General features: G+C 46.3%; 2 long non-coding RNA genes across 3 annotated transcripts in view; one reads left to right on the top strand and one right to left on the bottom strand.

Moving 5' to 3' along the window:
• The window catches only part of LOC119698844, a 193,687-nt gene extending 191,382 nt beyond the window's left edge, over positions 1 to 2,305 (top strand). For both annotated transcript variants that reach the window (XR_005256288.1, XR_005256285.1), the window contains one exon: positions 2,194 to 2,305. This is a non-coding gene — a long non-coding RNA (uncharacterized LOC119698844). The remainder of the gene's footprint in view (positions 1 to 2,193) is intronic.
• A 3,529-nt stretch (positions 2,306 to 5,834) lies between these two features.
• The window catches only part of LOC119698845, a 55,223-nt gene continuing 43,702 nt past the window's right edge, over positions 5,835 to 17,355 (bottom strand). Inside the window, exons 3-5 of the long non-coding RNA XR_005256289.1 lie at positions 11,100 to 11,297; positions 8,521 to 8,570; positions 5,835 to 5,962 (exon numbers count right to left, since the gene is read on the bottom strand). This is a non-coding gene — a long non-coding RNA (uncharacterized LOC119698845). The remainder of the gene's footprint in view (positions 5,963 to 8,520; positions 8,571 to 11,099; positions 11,298 to 17,355) is intronic.

The following is a 17,355-nucleotide window of genomic DNA, read 5'->3' as shown; positions in this document are numbered from 1 at the left end:
TTTGTGGGCACATCTTCCTGTGCCCAGTGCAGTGAGTGGCACTCCTGGGACAGAGCCATCGCTCCTGTGGCACCTGAATGGTCAGAGCATCCCCGAAATGGAATTCAGAGCAGCCCCACTGACTTGGATGTGGGGCCACTGTGTTTGTGCCTCAGGGGCGTGAGGTTGGCGCACAAAAGGCGAACTTCAAAAATCTGCTTTAAAAATTTATAATTTGCTCTGATCATTTTTCTTGTTTTTCTTTTCTGGAGCACTGGTAAAGATTGAAGATGATCCCTAATCCCATTTCACAGCACAAGTGCTCTGAAATGCATCTCCTCTGGGTGAGGGTACCCTTTACTGACGATTCACCCTGGAAGCTCACTGGGCACTGAGCACCTCCGAAGTATTTCTGGGAAGAAAGCAAACGATCCAGGGTCTGGACACTGGGCTCTTAAATTACCAAAATATTACTCACTTAATCTGAAAAACACTTTGCCAAAAGCCTGGGCCATGGTGAGGGCATTTGGCGCTGGATTAATTTCTGATGAAGTTCTAGGAGCAGGCTGTAGGCTTGTGTTCAGTGATGCTTCAGTGTAATGCCATGGCCAGTTCCATCCTGGCCCGCAGCTGCTGGGATCGGGCTCTGCCAAATTCCTGTCACCTTGGGCTTCATTAGCATGTGAAAACAGAGCCCTCTTGGCTTTGTGTCTCACTGGAACACCAACCACCCAGCCCTCCCTTTGGCCAGGAGTGGGGGCACTCGACTTTAAAAGACAGCAGTTCTTGAGGTTCATTTTTTTTACTACAGCTCTTAAAAGGTTACCAGAGTGAAGGTTCCTGGTTACAGTGGAGGAGCTCAGGTAACTGCTCATAAAGGGCCCACGAGCAGTGGCCGATGAGGGACTCAGCAGAGTGAGGAAATATTTTATGGTTGAGCCCTTAACCAAGGATTCTGCATTTTGGAAGAATAAAGTCCTGCACTGCCATATGAAATATTTCCTGTGCATTTCAGCGGGTCAGGGGTTGCATTTGCTACCTCCAGCCATTCTGACAATGAGTGAACCAGAACATTTAAATTATTTGCAGAGAGAAGTTCTGAACAAATAACACAACTTAAATGGAGAAACTTCCCTAAGTCCCATTCATTCAACAGGGAAAAGAACCAGCCCCATGTAAGCAGTCTGTGAGCACAGCCCCTCTTGTCTGCTTCACAAGAACCATGTCTAGAGGCAGGAAAAGTTATCCTCCCTCTACAAAAGACTTTGGGAATTAATTATGTCTAATGGAAAAAAAAAATGAAAAAAGAAAAATCACAGTCTGTTCATGGACAATGTGAATGGAAAGGAAGGGGATGGGACATTCCTGAAGGTCCTAATTTATTAGAAATTATTCCACTTTTTGGAAACAGTTTTTGGTTGGCAACACTCATTGAACAATTGTCATTTGATAAGGCTAAAAGTACCTTGAATATTTTGAAGCCATACACCATGATTATTGCATGTAATTTTTAAATTTCTGACTCGCCCAGCAATGAAAATCCATGTTAATCCACGTTAAACTCCAAGTGCAGTGGAATAACACTAGGAGCAGAGTGGCTTCAGCCAGGATCAGACACTGCACTTAAAATTGAGGCTCCATGATGCATTTTGAGACTCAGCCCAATTTTATCTACCCCAAGCAGCTTCCTTCTTTGGAGAGCGTGAGGAGGATTTCACCTCCTTTGGAATTCTGGGGTAAACTGTCCTTGTACAAAATTTGTTCAGGGTCAAGTTTTAGGCAATATTTTGTGCTGCAATAACCACATCATGACTGACAACCTTTTCATCAGATAAGAAAAAAAAAAGAAAAATCCTCTTCTCCAGGCCAGTACAAGAAAGAAACATGACAGAGCTATAAATACAGAGCCCAGAGGTGTGAAAGCTCCTGCATTAAATGCGGTCATTGGACATGTTTAAATTTTTTCCCAAACATTTCAGGTGTTAAGACAGAGAAACAAATACATACATGGGGGAATGGCAGCAGTGAAGGCAGCTTCTCACTGGTAATGATCCTCATAATTTCTGTCCATTTTTTCAGACAATTATTTTAAAATATGTAACTGATTATAGGGATTGAGCTGGGAAATCAGGTACACGGGTGATCTCAGGTTTAGAGGTGGGAGAAGCTGGGAACTGAGGGAAAAGCTTGTCTGACCACGTTGCCTTTTCCCAGGATGGGCTGAGGAAGATTTTCAGGTCACAGTTGGAACATTTTAATTCATGGTACTAAAAGAAAAGCCCTGGTCACCAAGCAACTGAAGTCAGACATGTAAATTATATGTGCCCAGTGCCCAGCAAAGTCCCAGAGAGATGGGTGGTGAAAGGAGAAAAGGATAAACCCCTTCAAGGTGGTCTCAGGAGTGTGAGGTAAGTTTAATCACTTAAGCAGTGATATTTTAAATCCTCCAGTGGACAAACCTTGCTGTGAGGGTGGTGAGATCTTATGTGCACATGACGGTTGAGTGAAAGAATTGTAAATAGCTGTCAGAAATTGCCATCTGAATTTTTAGAAAACAATTCGTACCCACTCTTGGAAATGACAAGGATTTGCCAAAAGTTACCATTGGTCAGAAGGAGTTTTTGAAACTCTGTCTTTAAAGCTGGGCCTAAACTCAGAGATTTTCACAGGATGGAGCTGGATGTTTGTGTGAATGGAAGTGGCAAGAATTTGGAGGCTCATCCAGCACTGGCTTGGATGAAGTCACGCCCAGGTCAGTGCAGCCCAAGGATGGTCCTGGTAAGGCAAGAAAGGAAAGGGTATGAAATAAGAAATGCTAATCTGAGGAGTTCTGCTTACTCACCTTGTCAGAAAACAACACCGAGTACATGCAGCACAGAATTTTATCCAAATGAAATACTAAAAGATACTTTTCTCCTAAACAAAATGAGCTCATTAAAATTAACTCACTGGTTCTATTTTTCAACCCGAGAAACAAAATTCCTTAGATTTTTTTTCCCCCCTGAGTTGTGCCTTTTTGGGGGGCTGGAACTGGACAATCGTCAAGGTTCCCATCCAGCCCAAACCATTCTATGATTGTATGAAAACAAGTTTTCAGCCTGTTGGCTCCCCAAGCCCTTCACTCTGAGGGCTCTGGAGGTGCCAGGGATCCTCCTGAGCTCGGAGCAGTTTTACGAACACTGCACTATGGTCACTCACCACAAATGCCACACTTAATGAGCTTCCAGGTTGGCATGTTCCAGTGAAAAAATGGCACCACCCCAATTTTAAGACGACAGCATTACAGCAAAGCTTGAGTTACCAGCCCAAGTGGTAGAGTATTATGAAAATATATGCATTTTGAAGTGCTGTGAATTACACCAAATAATCCTGACTATGTCTTTTGCTCTACTAATGAATCAAAGCAGAGCTTTCCATATTATCTGCAATCACCATGGAGAAAATGGGTCTCGGTGTGCTTGGTTTCTGTATAAATAGTGCATCTCCAGCACTTTCTGAAGGTAAGTAGTGTCTGATTGCATAATAATAACAGTAATAAAGAGAGAGCTGTCCAGCCTGCACATGGGCCAATTAAAGGATCAAGTGCACGAGGCTGCAGCACTCCTGGCAGGGGAGAAGTTGCCAGGGAGGTGCCTGGCCCACCAGTGCCCTCATCTCCATCCTGCACCTCCCACCACAGCAAACTGTGGCAATTCAGAGAGCTTTGTCCCTGAATCCCTGCATGGAAGCAGGGGGGGGGGACAGCACAGTATCCACGATTTTAGCAAAATAATGATAGTTGTGACTGCAGCAGAGGCGAAACTCACCAGTGAAGCTCCAGTGCCTGTTTCACACCACGCCTTAGAGCTGTGCTGGGCAGGATTTCACCAGCTGCAAGGACCAGACTCAAACCCAGCTGCGTGCCACAGCTATGCCTGAGAATTCATGGAAAGCTGCAGGAATGTACTTTATGGGGTGGCTGGATCATATGTTTATGGCCTGAAAGAGGAGATCCCAACCCAAACCACTTTGTTGGTCTCTGATGGTGAGAGGCTGAATATGAACATGATATAATTCATGCTGGGGCATGGCTACGAAAAGAGAACGTGCAGGCTTTGCCCAGGACTGCCCACAGCCTCAGTAGCTGCCTTGCCATTAATTATGGGTAATGGGCTAATAAACACCTTCACATGCAGGGCACTGCACGTTCAGCCTGTAGGAGCCCCCTTGGAGAGATGAGCCAGAAGAACTAAATGTAAAACCTTGGATGCTGGAATTCTGCACTGCTGACAGCATTAGCATTAAAGTTACAGGGGACCAAGTGTTCTGGATGCCTGCGGACAATAATTCACCCCAAAAGGAACTTCTGACAGTTGACAGCAACTGATGGGATATTTTCTGCACCTTCTGCACAGAAGTGGGTGGTTGTGACCCTACTGGTGTGGTGGGAAGGGCTCTTCTGCTGGAGCCAGGTGCCTGGAAACAACACCTGCACCGGGGTTCCATGGGCACATCCCGGCCTGGCCACGGGCATCACTAAAGCACTGCTCCAGTGGCCTTTCCTGTGGGATAATGGCACTGGCACTTCAGGAACTGAAGCTGCTCCCCAAGGAACAGCCACTTCCTCTCCTCTCAGCTCCGCAGAAGAGCAAAAGTTCCTGGTTCAGGCCTTGGAAATAACGAGGTGAAAGGGAATCCATTTAAACCTCCCCAAAACAGGATGAGATATTCTCATATATGATTGGAAAAAAACAATGGGCAAACACAGCCTGCCTGGACAGGCCCCTCCTCTCAAAGAGCCATGGGAAATGCTCCTGGGTCACAGGAGAGCTGAGAATTTAACATGAAGTAGCCTGCTGGGATGCTAGGAAAAAGCTCTAATCAGCCAAAATGCAGCTAAAGACACTGAGCACACTGAAAAGGCTTTCTGCAGGTGGTTCTGCAGGGTTCTCCTTGTCCTCCCAACAGAACCAGGCCCACAGCAGGACAAGCTGCTTCAAAGAGCAGAAGGAAAGCAGCAGCTCCAGGCTCAGGGTGAGTGTGGGCTGCCTCAGGCTCAAACCCAAAGTGTTTGAGCTGGAAGGAGCTCAGGTTCAGTCCGTCAGTGCCTCACCTTGCTGGGCACACAGCTCTTTATTTGGAAACCTAAATATAGAACCAGGGCCCAGCTTCAGATAATCAGAATTTCACCCTCTCTATAAATACCTTCCAACACACAAGTTACCACCCTGAAACCAATAGTTGTGGCTTTTTTTGTTTGTTTGTTTGTTTTTTTAAATCCCAACTTTAATGAATTGACTGAAAAGTTTCTCAGTACCTTTGCCATTAATTAAAAAAAAAAAAAAAAATCTTGTGACCCTTTCCTAAGGAAAAACCCAGCGGATGTAGCTCCCCTGCCCTGGACACACTTAGATTTAGCTTGGTTCACTCCCAAAGGCCATGATCCAACCAGATATTCAGGCACCTGTATAACTTCAACACACTTCTAAGGACTGCTCTGAACTCTGGCAAAAGTAGGGAAAATAAATTTTGTTAAAGCACAACTTCATTTCTTTCAAATGTGATTTTTCTAGAATCTTGACTGCAATGCATCACTTCAAATATTTCCTATTTCCTTCCTCATGCAGAATATTTGAATATTAAGCCAGATATTTTTATGTTTCCACAAATTAAAGGCACCATGGCTGAAGGTTTGACAGAAGCTCTAATTTGCACATAAAAAGGTAGAACGATTTCAGTTTTGACAGCACAAGCTTTTGATTTGTTAATAAAGGCAATTCTTTCTCAATTGTGAACATACTCCCCAAATAAGACAATGCAGCTTGTAGCAAATAAAAAAAAAACCCCAAAACATCTTCCTGGTGTGGAGAATAAAGTTTTGATCCAAAGTTAGTGTAGAAATTCAGATTTTATAAAAATAAAAGAATGAAACTCACATGCAAGCTTTAGCTGTGCCAGAGCAGGGATCAGAGGAAGATCCATGTTCCTGCCACTTTCTCTGTACCTATTGTTAGAAACATAACCTACCTTCAGTATCTTTGGATGAAGTTCATTGCTAGGAAGCACCTGTGAACAGGGGAGGTAGTTTTGGGGTTGGGGAGGTGAGACAGATGTTTGGAAATTATTTGGGTGAATCACCACGTATTTTCCTCACCATGTTCTCAATCAAATGCAGCCTAAGAACACCAGGATTTCAGACTCTGGTGACAAAACCCAAGCACCACCAAGTTTGTAAACCAAGATACAACCAAGGCTAAGACACAAGAGGCCACACCTCCAGAGTGGCCCCTCTGTGCCCATGTCAGAGCCTCCTCTTCCCATGAGACACCACAGAGGAGGAGAGAGGGTAGAACTCCAAAGCAGTCTGGGCAGAGCCAGCCATGCTTAAGCATGGAAAAAAAATTAAATTTGGATTTGTGATCTGAGATCAAACTAATCTAAACTTTTCCCTGTGTGACAGCCAAAAGTGTCAGCATGGAAGCAAAGCTGAAAGTGTCCAGGCTCTGTTTCAGGATATAAAAGGGTAACAAAGCCCCTGCCCACGGGCCTGCCAAGGGCTCGGCTTTTACAAGCTTGGCACGGACTTGGCCTGGCAGCAGAAGTTGAGTGAAGCTTCTGCAGGAGGTGGGGAACGAGTCCAAACAGCCTGAGGCACAAACCAGCCAGTGCTGGTGCCACAAGTGCCCACTCTGGGGTGCACATAACCCTGACCCCAGCCACGAGGGCTCCCGGGTGCCACCTGAGGGCACGGGCACAGGGAGGAGCCAGCCCAGCTCCCACAGCCCTGGGAAGCCCTTGCTGGGCCGTGCAGCCATGGCAGGCGCTGGGCAGCGCTGGAGTCCCGGGCACAGCGGGCACTCCGCAATGCCTGGCAGCAGCACCTCCTGCTCCAGTGCACCCTGAGCCCGGCACAACCTGCTGCCACCACTGCTTCACCCCGTCACGTGTGGCGCTTCCCAGTGGCACTTGGCACACTGCTCCGAGGCACTGGCCCATTTAATGCAAAACCTCCTGATTTCTGTTAATTCAAAGCTTTTGTGAAAGACATTTTTGTTTTCCAAACAGTGTCCCCTTCTGCTTTTCTTTGCTTGCATCTCACCACAGTTGCCTCCTAATCCAGTGTTGGTGAAACAAGGCTGAAGGTATTTTGGTCATGTTTTCACACTCCTGATGTACACTTGCCTTGTCTCCTTCCACTTTCCTTCTGACTACACTCTGCTTCACAAATGCAGCCATCTGGCGCAACATCGCAGTTTTTTTCTGTCGACACCTGAGTAATCAGAGCCCTTTTTTCTTTCTTTTTGTTTTCCTTTTTAAATAAAGCAAGTGCTTCCAACTCCAGTGCCCAGGCTTATAACAGGCAAGCCACATCCCATTAATAAAAAGCAGCAGAAGTGGGAGGTCACTGGTATTAATGCTAGAAAACATTTAGGGTGAGATGTAAGAAAAAAAATTAGCACCCAGTATTTTCCAGCTTTAAGAGCAGTCCTCAGGAAACAGACTGCTTCTATACATTTTCTGTGTGAAACACACCAGTTCAACACTGGCAAGGTCGTGGCCCCAAAGATTCAGATGAGTCTCACCACACATTGCTGTAGGGCCAAAGCTGCATCCCAAGAGTTTCTTGTCTCAAAGGACCCCTGTCAGGCTCACTCTCTCATGCCACACTCACCTTTCCCATGGCAGAAATAACTTTGATCAGGTTAACTTGATCCACCTGGCTGCCATCTCCTCCGCACATCTGATCCTACCCCTGAACTCTGAAGTAAAGGATGCCACCACCCCACAAGCCCCAGTGATCTGGACACCCTGCACAGAGATCTATGGGCAATGGAGCAGCTGTGCCACAGGGAACTCCCAAATCTCACCCTTGGGCACTGGGACAAAACACGGGGGCTGCCTCTGCACCTTCCCCAGACTCACAGCTCTGTCTCCAGCTCCTCTCACGGCCCTCACAGCCCTCCTTCCATGCAGCAGAAATCCTACCAGCTGCACAAGGGCAGGGTGGGGACAAGGGACAGGGCTTGTGTCACCCACCTGGCCAGCCCAGCACGAAGCAGCCATGGCAGCCCCTGGAACACAGACACAGCTCCATAGGCCCCATCATTCCCACTGTCCCAAAGCACAGGCATCAGCAGTGGAATTTCTGCTGTCAATACCAATTGGGAAGTGCCATTGATAATGTGCCAGTACAAGCCAGCAACGTGTGACTCTACAGACTGAGCCTGCAGTGAAATCCCTGCTTTTCCTCCCGTTTGTTCCCAACAGAGTTTCCCAACAGACTCTCACCAGGCACCGCCACACTGGGCTTTAGTGCCACAGCAGCTCAGGGACTCTGCTCTGCCGGGTGAGCAAAGAAGATTTTCTGATGGTAGGAGCAGCCTCTTCCCTTCGTGAGCAGCCAGCAGGGGCCACAGCATCCTTCTGGGATGGATGTACACCATACGGAGATGCCAAGTGGGACAGAAGCAGTTTGACATAAAAAGCTCGATCTAGACCCCATCAGGATCAGAATGCAGACTCAGAACCAAGCTAGGACAATCTGGATTTTGTGAGAAATACCTTTTTTTCGAGATGCAGCCACCTGGTAGATTCCCTTCTTCTCTTTCAACCTGGAAAGAGAGATGGAGCAGTTGATGGGGGAACAGAAAGGCTGTGCAAATTACAAGCTCTGTGGAAAGTTTCTGTGCAAATAACAGTTTAACACTAAGAAGTTAGGTTAAAATGGTTTCAAAGTCTAAAATTAGTTACATTTAAAACTAACAGCATATGCTTTTATTGTCTCTGATCTAAAATATAATCCCAGGAGGCTGTGAAAAGCATGCAAATTACAGAAAGCTAATTTGCTCCAACAGCGACACCTCCCATGTAGTTGGGAGGTCTATTAGACCCAGTGTACTCTCCATTATTTGCATATTAATAGCACCTGCTGAAATACTTTGGGATTTACTTTTCCTGCCAGCAGAGGGACGAAACAAACAAAAAAATTATATAAAATTCCTTTCATACAGATTTGATGAACAATAAACTATTCAGACAGTGCAAAGAACGCCAATTATTGAGAGGCAACGGGGTAGGATTGCAATGCCATCTGTGATTTTCAGAGAAACTGGACTGCAAGTCTGCTTCAGAAAAAAAAAAAGAAATATCCCAAACCAAAAAAACCCCCGAACAACAACCAAAAAAAACATCTCTGGAAAGTGCTGGGTAATTTGAAATCGCTCACTTGGCTCAAGTCTGAAGAATGGAAAAGTTGAACTAAAGAAATCCAGACACTGCAGCAAGAAAAAATGAAAAACATGACCAAAAAATCCTACACGTCCGCAAGCCCCGAAAGCAGAACCCCCCAAAGTGGACCTTGATTAAAAATCTACAAAACCCCAGGCTTTGATATTAGCCAGGCCTGCAAGGCCCAGTCTCCTGCACATAAAACAAAAAATAAATTAAAACCAGCTACAGCCCGAGATTTACTTAACAAGCCAAGTTCCAGCCTCTGCTCATGACCACTGCTTCCCCCCCTGGGCCCCGAGCTATAAAAAAAGCCCCTTGCATATTCCTGTAGCTCATCTTCCTCAGGGCCAGGCGAGAGCAGCCTCCTCTGCACAGTAGCACACGGAAAAAGCTCCTTGTGCAGCGCCAGGCCGGGCCGGAGCCGCGGGCGGCATGAGCAGCGCGTGCCTCTCCCTGCAGAGCGCCTTTGGGAAGGTGACCAGGGGACAGCGACATTCCCCAGCACCTCTTTTTCCAAACAGGGAGTTGGTGTTCCTAAAGAAGCACCAGGCATGTGCTCATGCACCCCTCAAGGGTTACAAGGGGCCTGTATTTCTCTGTATTCCCTCTGCTTTAATTCTGGTTATGCCTCCTCTTTTGAACAGACATGGAAGGGCCCACTCACTGCTGGTGTGCCAAATTCCTGAAGCATTTTAACTACCACCATATTCCCAAACCAAGGAGGCAATTGACTTAAGGTTAAAATGTTTTAATTGTTCTCTACACATTAAAAAAAGTACTGAAAGAGCATTTCATGCAGGACAACAAAGCAGGGAAAAGTGCACCAGCACAGCCACTGACTCAATCCCTTGTCACTCAGTTACCTGTGCCAGGGGAGTGGAGGGAAGCAGGGAAATACATTATTATTGGGGAATGCATCATTATTGGGGAATACATTATTACTGGGGAATGGTTCATTATTGGGGAATGCATCATTATTAGGGAATAAATTATTATTGGGGAATATATTATTATTGGGGAATACATCATTATTGGGGAATACATTATTATTGGGGAATGCATCATTATTAGAGAATAAATTATTATTGGGGAATATATTATTATTGGGGAATACATTATTATTGGCCTCTCCTCACCAGAGACAGAGCCCAGTGTGTCTTTGGTCTCTGCACAGCCAAGTGAGACCTTTGAAAAACTTGCTCAGTGTCAGTGCTAATTACTGGAGGAGGCAATCAAACATTCCAGCAACAGGGACCCCTGAAATGCCGCAGACAGGCAGCTCCCACCATGGCCCTCAACAAATGCTAATTCTCATTAATGCCCACGGACTGGGGAATGCTGCAGCACTGGCAGGGATCACCATTAGCTGGGAGCTAATTAGCAGTAAGTTGTAGGACTGGGTAAAGTTGCAGGATGGCAACCAGATGCAAACCAGAGATGCACTGCTGGTGGGAATTTCCAGCACATTTTTGTGTAGAAGGAACCTCTAAATAGCTGGAAGGGAAAGGAGTGACCAGAAAGGTTCCTGGGAATCCTCAGTGGTTCAGGGCACAGAGAACCAGCTCAAAACTGTTACAAACTGAGCCTGCAAGCAGCACTTGGGAACCCCCAGCAGATTCCTGTGTTTGGAGAGGTGAAGCATTGAGAGGGATCTGTCCTCTCATAGCCAGGAGCAGATCCTGCCCTGGGACACAGCAGGCCCGGAGATGTGTGCTGGTACTGCCTGGCATGTGCATGGCTAAAACTGGCCTGTGCTGCCCCACAGCCCCTCTGTGAGCTGTGCTCCCAGCCAGAGAGAGCTGGGCATTTGTAATGATAGCAATAAAAACAACAGTGATGGAAAAAAGCCACACTGGAAAGCAAAACCCAGGCCACTCCCTATTGTACAAATCACATTGGATGTTCATTACCTGAAATTCCACGAGCAATTAGCAAACGGAATGCTCCACAAATGCCTCTATGCCCCACTCTCCTTGTGGTGGTTTTGGCAGCCACATTCCCAGCCTGCAGTTTGCCATCCAGCTGCTTCCAAACCACAGCTTTTTCCTCTTTTTTTTTTTTTTTTCCCTGATGAAGTTCATGGCAGTCAGTGTTTTACCACCTGCACGCTGGGGAAGAAAAAAAGCAAGAGAGAGAGAGGATCAATATATACAGTGTGTTTATATTCAGTGAGAGCATGTTGCAGAGTGGGGAGCTGTGATGTGTGTGTTTGCATTGTCTGGGAAAGGATCCTTAGTGGCACTGCAGCTGGAAAAATTAATGTAAGATCAGGAGACTGTCTTCAGTGACAAACTTTCACTTGCTAAGTTACAGTTCTGTTGTAGGAAATGATACCTTGGACCACAACTAATTTGTGAATCCCAGGAAAGGCAGATCACTGATTCTTCATCAGGACTGCATGACCTGATCTATAAAAATTTGGGTCTCAGCAGGAGGTTGTGGGAAAGTGTGATTTGCATTTCAATTTTTAGTCCACCACAACCTTTAAATCTTCCTGCAGCACTATCAAAATTCAAGTTTTTGGTCTCAGTGTGCTCAAAACACATACCAAAATAAAAAAATCCTGGTACAATGGCAGTCATTTGCTAATGGGAGAGACAGTAGCATTTATGTTCAAATTGTTTCACAGAGCACCATTACATCAGAGTCTTTCATCATTTTATGGGGATCGAGTCCCCCGACACCATCCTTGGGGACCCCATGCGGAGCTTGTCGCTATCATTCCACTCACACAAACACCCCGGCCCTTTCAATTTTTATCTGCCCAGAGCCCGGAATATGTTACATTATTTAGGTTTTGTTCTGTACGAAGAACTCACAACAAATAAAAGCCACTTCACTGGCAAAATGAGCCTGAGAGTGGCGGTTAAGGGAATTTCAGGCAGCCCCCTTTGCAGGAGGGGCAGCAGCTCTGCCATCCCTCCCGCTGGCTGATGGCACCGCTCCAGCCCATCCCCATGGAGCAGCCACCAGCACTGGCACCGACGGCAGGATGCTCACTTATTTCCCTAAAAAACTGTCTGGGTCAGGCTCTGAACCCCGTGCACACGCTGGAGATGAATTATTCATGGGCCAGGAGGGCTTCCCTGTGCCACTGCTGAATCAGGGAGGAGGCTTTGTGGAGAGAGGGGAAATCCACTCCGGAGTGCTTCAGCCAAGGAAATGCTCCCTGAAACACTCACAGCCTCTCACCCCAGTGCCAGAGGTGGGTCTCCATGGCCATCCTGGGGGCTTGGGAAGCCAACCGAGCCGAGTGCTCAGAGCCATGGAACAGGGTTATCAATGTCCTGGCACAGCTCAGCTGCCTTTCCTTGCTCCACACCGAGCCAGGTTTTGTCCTGAAGAGCTGCACATGGCCACAAATTGAAATTTACATTTATTTTGGTGACTGGATGCCCTGCTTTCCTTTTTGTAGAATATTACTGCCACTTCCTCAGGCATGGCGAGACTCAGCAGCCCTTCCTGGGAACATGTTGTCCAGCTAATGGAATTTCCAGGCTCCAGAGCTCAAAGCCCAAGGCAGGGGTGCAGGAGTGTGGGCACCACTTCAACATCCCAGGTGTTTCCAAGTTTTCTTCTGCTCTTGCCGTTTCTGGGGTTGGTAGCTCTCCAGTGGCTTGAGCGGAGAGAGGCTGAGTGAGGGATATTTTTGTACCTGTTTCTTAAAGGCACTTCCAATCCCTCTCCCGTGTGTGTTGCCATGTTGGGGCCCAGTGATTTGTTTCCTTGCTGGCATTGGCAAGATTGCAGCCCTTGGGCTGAGCTTCCACCTCAGCCGCTCCCCTGAAGGGAATGGGAACCAGATCTCTGCTGAAGGTCACAGCCCTTCCTGAAATGCAGGGTGAAGGTGCTGCTCCATCAGGAAAAGCCACTCCTGTCCCTGAGCACCTCTCTGCAGAGATTTCCAGGGGTGATTCTACAGGACAGTGAGACACTGAGCCAGGACACCCCCAACAGTCACTTTTCAAAAAACCTGCTTTTGCTCCACTGAGAGTCTGAGAGCCCAAGCTGGAATATGTAGGACTGAAAAAGCAGTCTGGTCCTGAACTTCCTGCTAAAAATAAATGAATAACAACCTTCACACGAAAGCAGGATAAATAATTTTTCTTTTCTTTCAGGACACGTGTTGAGAGCACAGAAAGCAGTCAGAAGTACAGCTTTTACCAACTGCTCTGCTGCTTAACATCTCTGGCATTCAAAACATACAACTTCTGTGTTTGTACTACATTTCCCTAACAGCTTACATCGAGGCCAAACACACAGCGTTCTGCAGAGGTCTTCTAAAATAAGCTTATTTAAAAGAGCAAGGTCAATGCCCAACACATGTCAGATTCTGTGAGCAGAAATCAAAGAGTTCGGGGCAAATGGGATATGTCAGGACTCGGTGGATTCCCATGCCAGGCTCTTTTACCAAGTTCACATTGCTGCTGCCAAAACCAGTAACAATCTCATCATGTGGACTTCAGCTTTGGAAAAAAGTCTTTAAAAACCCCACTCTGTGCACATGGGCTACTCAGCTCAATAAAGAAAACTAGCACACAGATAAAAGTGTTTATCTGGACATGCTATTTATTGTCCCTGTAACTGTGTTTTTCTTTTAATGGGACGTGTGCTGATTCCATGCTTCAACCCTAGGCTCTATTAAAATCAAATTAAAAGCATTAGTAATGTAGTTAATTCCATTTATAATACGACCATCAAGTCAAGAGAAAATAGAATGTTAGAAAGATAGATAGATAGATAGATGATAGATAGATGGGATTTAAGAAATTTTTGAAAAAAAAAACATAGTTCCATTTTGATCTTTGATTTGGGGTTTTTTTGTTTGGTTGGTTTGGGTTTTTGTTTTGGTGTTTTTGTTTGTTTGTTTTTTTGTTTTGTTGGGTTTTTTTAATTAAAAAGGAAAAGTTTTTCCTGTGTTTCGATAGAGTAACTCTGCCTGGTCTTTTAAGCCAGAATGATATTTGTGATTTCAATTAAAATATGCTATTGTCACTTTAGCCTCCCTCTTTGGTATTTTAAATTGATCCTAATGGCTTTGCCTTAAGTGATTTGCGTCCCGTAGTGAATCCCTGTCACTTGCAGCACCTCCCACTATCGCCCTCCCGAACAATCACTCCGATAATCGCTGCTTCCCCTTCTCCCGGCGCTCCTGCTCTGCCCCCGGCTCCTCACGCTGCTTCAGGCCGCAAACTGTCGCCTCTTCAGCATCTCTAACTTCGGGCTTGCTCTGGCTCAGCCAGGCACGGACAAGAGGGACCAGAGCTCCTGGGAGAAGGCCGAGCTGGCGGCTCTGGAGGAGGGGCTGCGTCCGTCCCGAGGGCAAGGAAGGGAAGGGTGGGTTGGCATTGTCACCTCCCCGGCACCTCTCAGTGTGCGGCCGGAGAGGCGCTCACCCAGCCCCGCTCGCCGCCGCCTGACAGAGCTCTGGGAGGTGGAGAGCATCCCAGGAAAAGCTGTCCAGGAATGCCCATCTTCCACTGGAGGCTTCCCCCGGAGAGACGGCACCAGCAGAGCCACTCCAGGTTCTGTTTGGGAGCCGCCACGCCGAGGTGGGGACCAGGAGCCTTCTCCTTCTCACAGGAGCATCCTGTCTCCTTTGCCTTTCATGGATCTCATTATTAATTGAAGAATCATTTAGTTTGCATAATTGTCCTCTGCCATACATAATTCCAACCTTTCTCTTTAAATTGGCTTATCAAACTAAATACAGTCTTCTGGTTTTGTGGCTCCAGCTATCAAAGCTTCCTAGATGGGCAGCCAGGGTGATGGGAAGAAAAAAACCCAAACTAATAATATTAGGGAGCATCCTTTTATGTACATTTATGAGATCTACCAGCAGGTGACTCCATTCTAAAATATCTGTATTTTCATAAAACAAAACGCTTTCTTTCCTACACCCTGAACATCATCACGATGCCCCCCTCCATAAGATTTAGCACTCTGAAAAAAACAGTGTTAAATAAATAGCGCTTTTGCTTAAGCTATGAACTATTTCTTTTTGAATAACACATGAAATTGAATTAGAGAGATTCAGGGATTTCCAGAACAGCCTGATGTGTTCCTGTCTAATCAGACCTGATTAATTCAAATCAAACTGCAAACCTCAGTTTTATTTTGCTTTTAAAACTCCAGCTCAACAACAAATCAACAGTATGTAGATATCACAGAGGCAGTTAACAGGAAAGCCTACATATACCGAGCCTCGTAGAGTCAAACGGATATGATTAAACATGTGGCATCATTTATTAATATTTTATATATTCAAATATATACAGAGGGGATGGGACCAGTCAGGGAGATGCTCTTCACCAGGGACAATTATATTTATGCCTAAGAAAAGCAGATCCAGCTCAGGTGTCAAAGGATGTTTCTTCAAAATAGAAATATTATGAACAAATAACAGGGTTATGTGGGAGGGCTTGTAACACAGAACTGCACTAAACCATGCAATGAACTACACAGATAATCAAAGTGCTCCCACCATGCCGAGTGCAGCAGCATAAATTAAGATAAAACAAAATAAAACAATCCCACAAATGCAAGATTGCAAATGCAAAAGAGGCAGCCGTGCAAGAGGTATCCCAGAGATTTACTGAGCCATTATTGCTGCGCAAGGCGCGCTCAGAGAGGCCTCCAGACCTGACCAGTTTAATCCACATCAGAGCAGGGACACGCGGGGTCGGGAGGCTGACTGCATTTGGGCACTGGGCACAGCTGTTTTCCTTAGGTGCAATCCACTTGTCACTGGTGGTGGCACTTTGCATTTGCTGTGTGGCAGCATATGTGCTTGCCACATTGGGGACCCATTATATCCCTTCAGCCTCCAGCCACTTCCCTTCCCTTCTCGTTAGCTGCGTGTCCATATATCCTTCCACACTCCTGCTGCATGGCAGGGCCTGCTCTGTGCCCCCTCTGCCTGCTCCCAGATTAAAGCCATCTGTAAGTGGGCCAGAATTATTCTGTGCAGTGCCAAATTTGCATACATATATGCACATCTGTAAATATATATATATATATATACACACACAGACGTGCTCTGTAAGGAGTCATGTCTATTCCATCGCTTACCTGCTCAGAAATATTTCTGCTACCAGGGAGAGCTCACAGAGATGAGGAAAAGCTGAAGAATACCCAAGGAAATCTTGCAAACTAAAAGTGAAGGTGTAAAAAGGGGAGGGGATGGACTCTGTGTGCACGTGTCAGGCTCTGCAATGAAACCCACGGTTCTGCCCAGCACAGACCCATTAGTCCATGTGGAATCGTTGGCTTGCAGTGAATCAGTACCTGCCCAGACAGGCAGTTCCCCATTTCTGAGGCTTTGCACTCGCAGTGGCATGGCCAGGACTGACTGCAGGGCCCAGGCTGGCTCAGTGTGGGGTCACTGCACACGACAACAGCTGAGAAGAAATTTGGTTGATGTCTCATTTTGTGGGGCACTGCCACACTCCTAACTCCAGACACACAGGGATGTGTCATGTGACATACCAGGATGCTGGGACAGAGGGAAACCTCTCCAGTCTGGGCAGATGAGCTTGCCCAGCAAAGCTCCCAGCGGAGCAGTGCCTGAGCCTGGTGGAGGCTCTTTCTTGGGCTTTCTGCAGCCAGGACAGGAACAGTTCCAGACAAAAGAGCTTTGCACTCCTAAACAGCATTAAAAATGTGACAGCCTCTGATGCACATTTTCACAGCGATAACAATGTCCTCAATGACTGGGATTCAGGTAAAGCCAGCTCTACTCCTCGTCCCCCTCCAAACAGAGCATCCCATGCTTTGGGAGCTTCTCACCTGGACTCATGGATATGAGCCAGTCTGGCAGAGAGGCCCCTGGGACATGCAGATCCACATTCAGCTTTTTATTTCCACATCTATAAGCAAGTTTAAAATCAAAATTTCCACTCATAACAAACCTCCAAACTCTAATTAAACTGGTTCTTTCAAACAAACAAACAAACACAAACCGAACAACAAAAGAAGAAAAACTATTTGGCTTTGATCTGCTTCTTTTTCATTAAATACATCTTTTAGCATTTTCTAAAAGTCTCCTCCCAAGGAAGCAATCACAAAACCCATTAAGGTTATTTTTATACCACGGTGAGAACACTGAATTACCTTCCTGATGTAGCTCCTGTGTGGGTAAGTGACACAGCCAAGCCTAGGCCTGCA

Source organism: Motacilla alba, chromosome 3 (genome assembly GCF_015832195.1).
Source record: "Motacilla alba alba isolate MOTALB_02 chromosome 3, Motacilla_alba_V1.0_pri, whole genome shotgun sequence".
NCBI classification, from domain to species: Eukaryota; Metazoa; Chordata; class Aves; order Passeriformes; family Motacillidae; genus Motacilla; species Motacilla alba.
The sequence above is the reverse complement of the archived record's forward strand: the minus strand, read 5'-3'. Positions and strand labels throughout refer to the sequence as shown.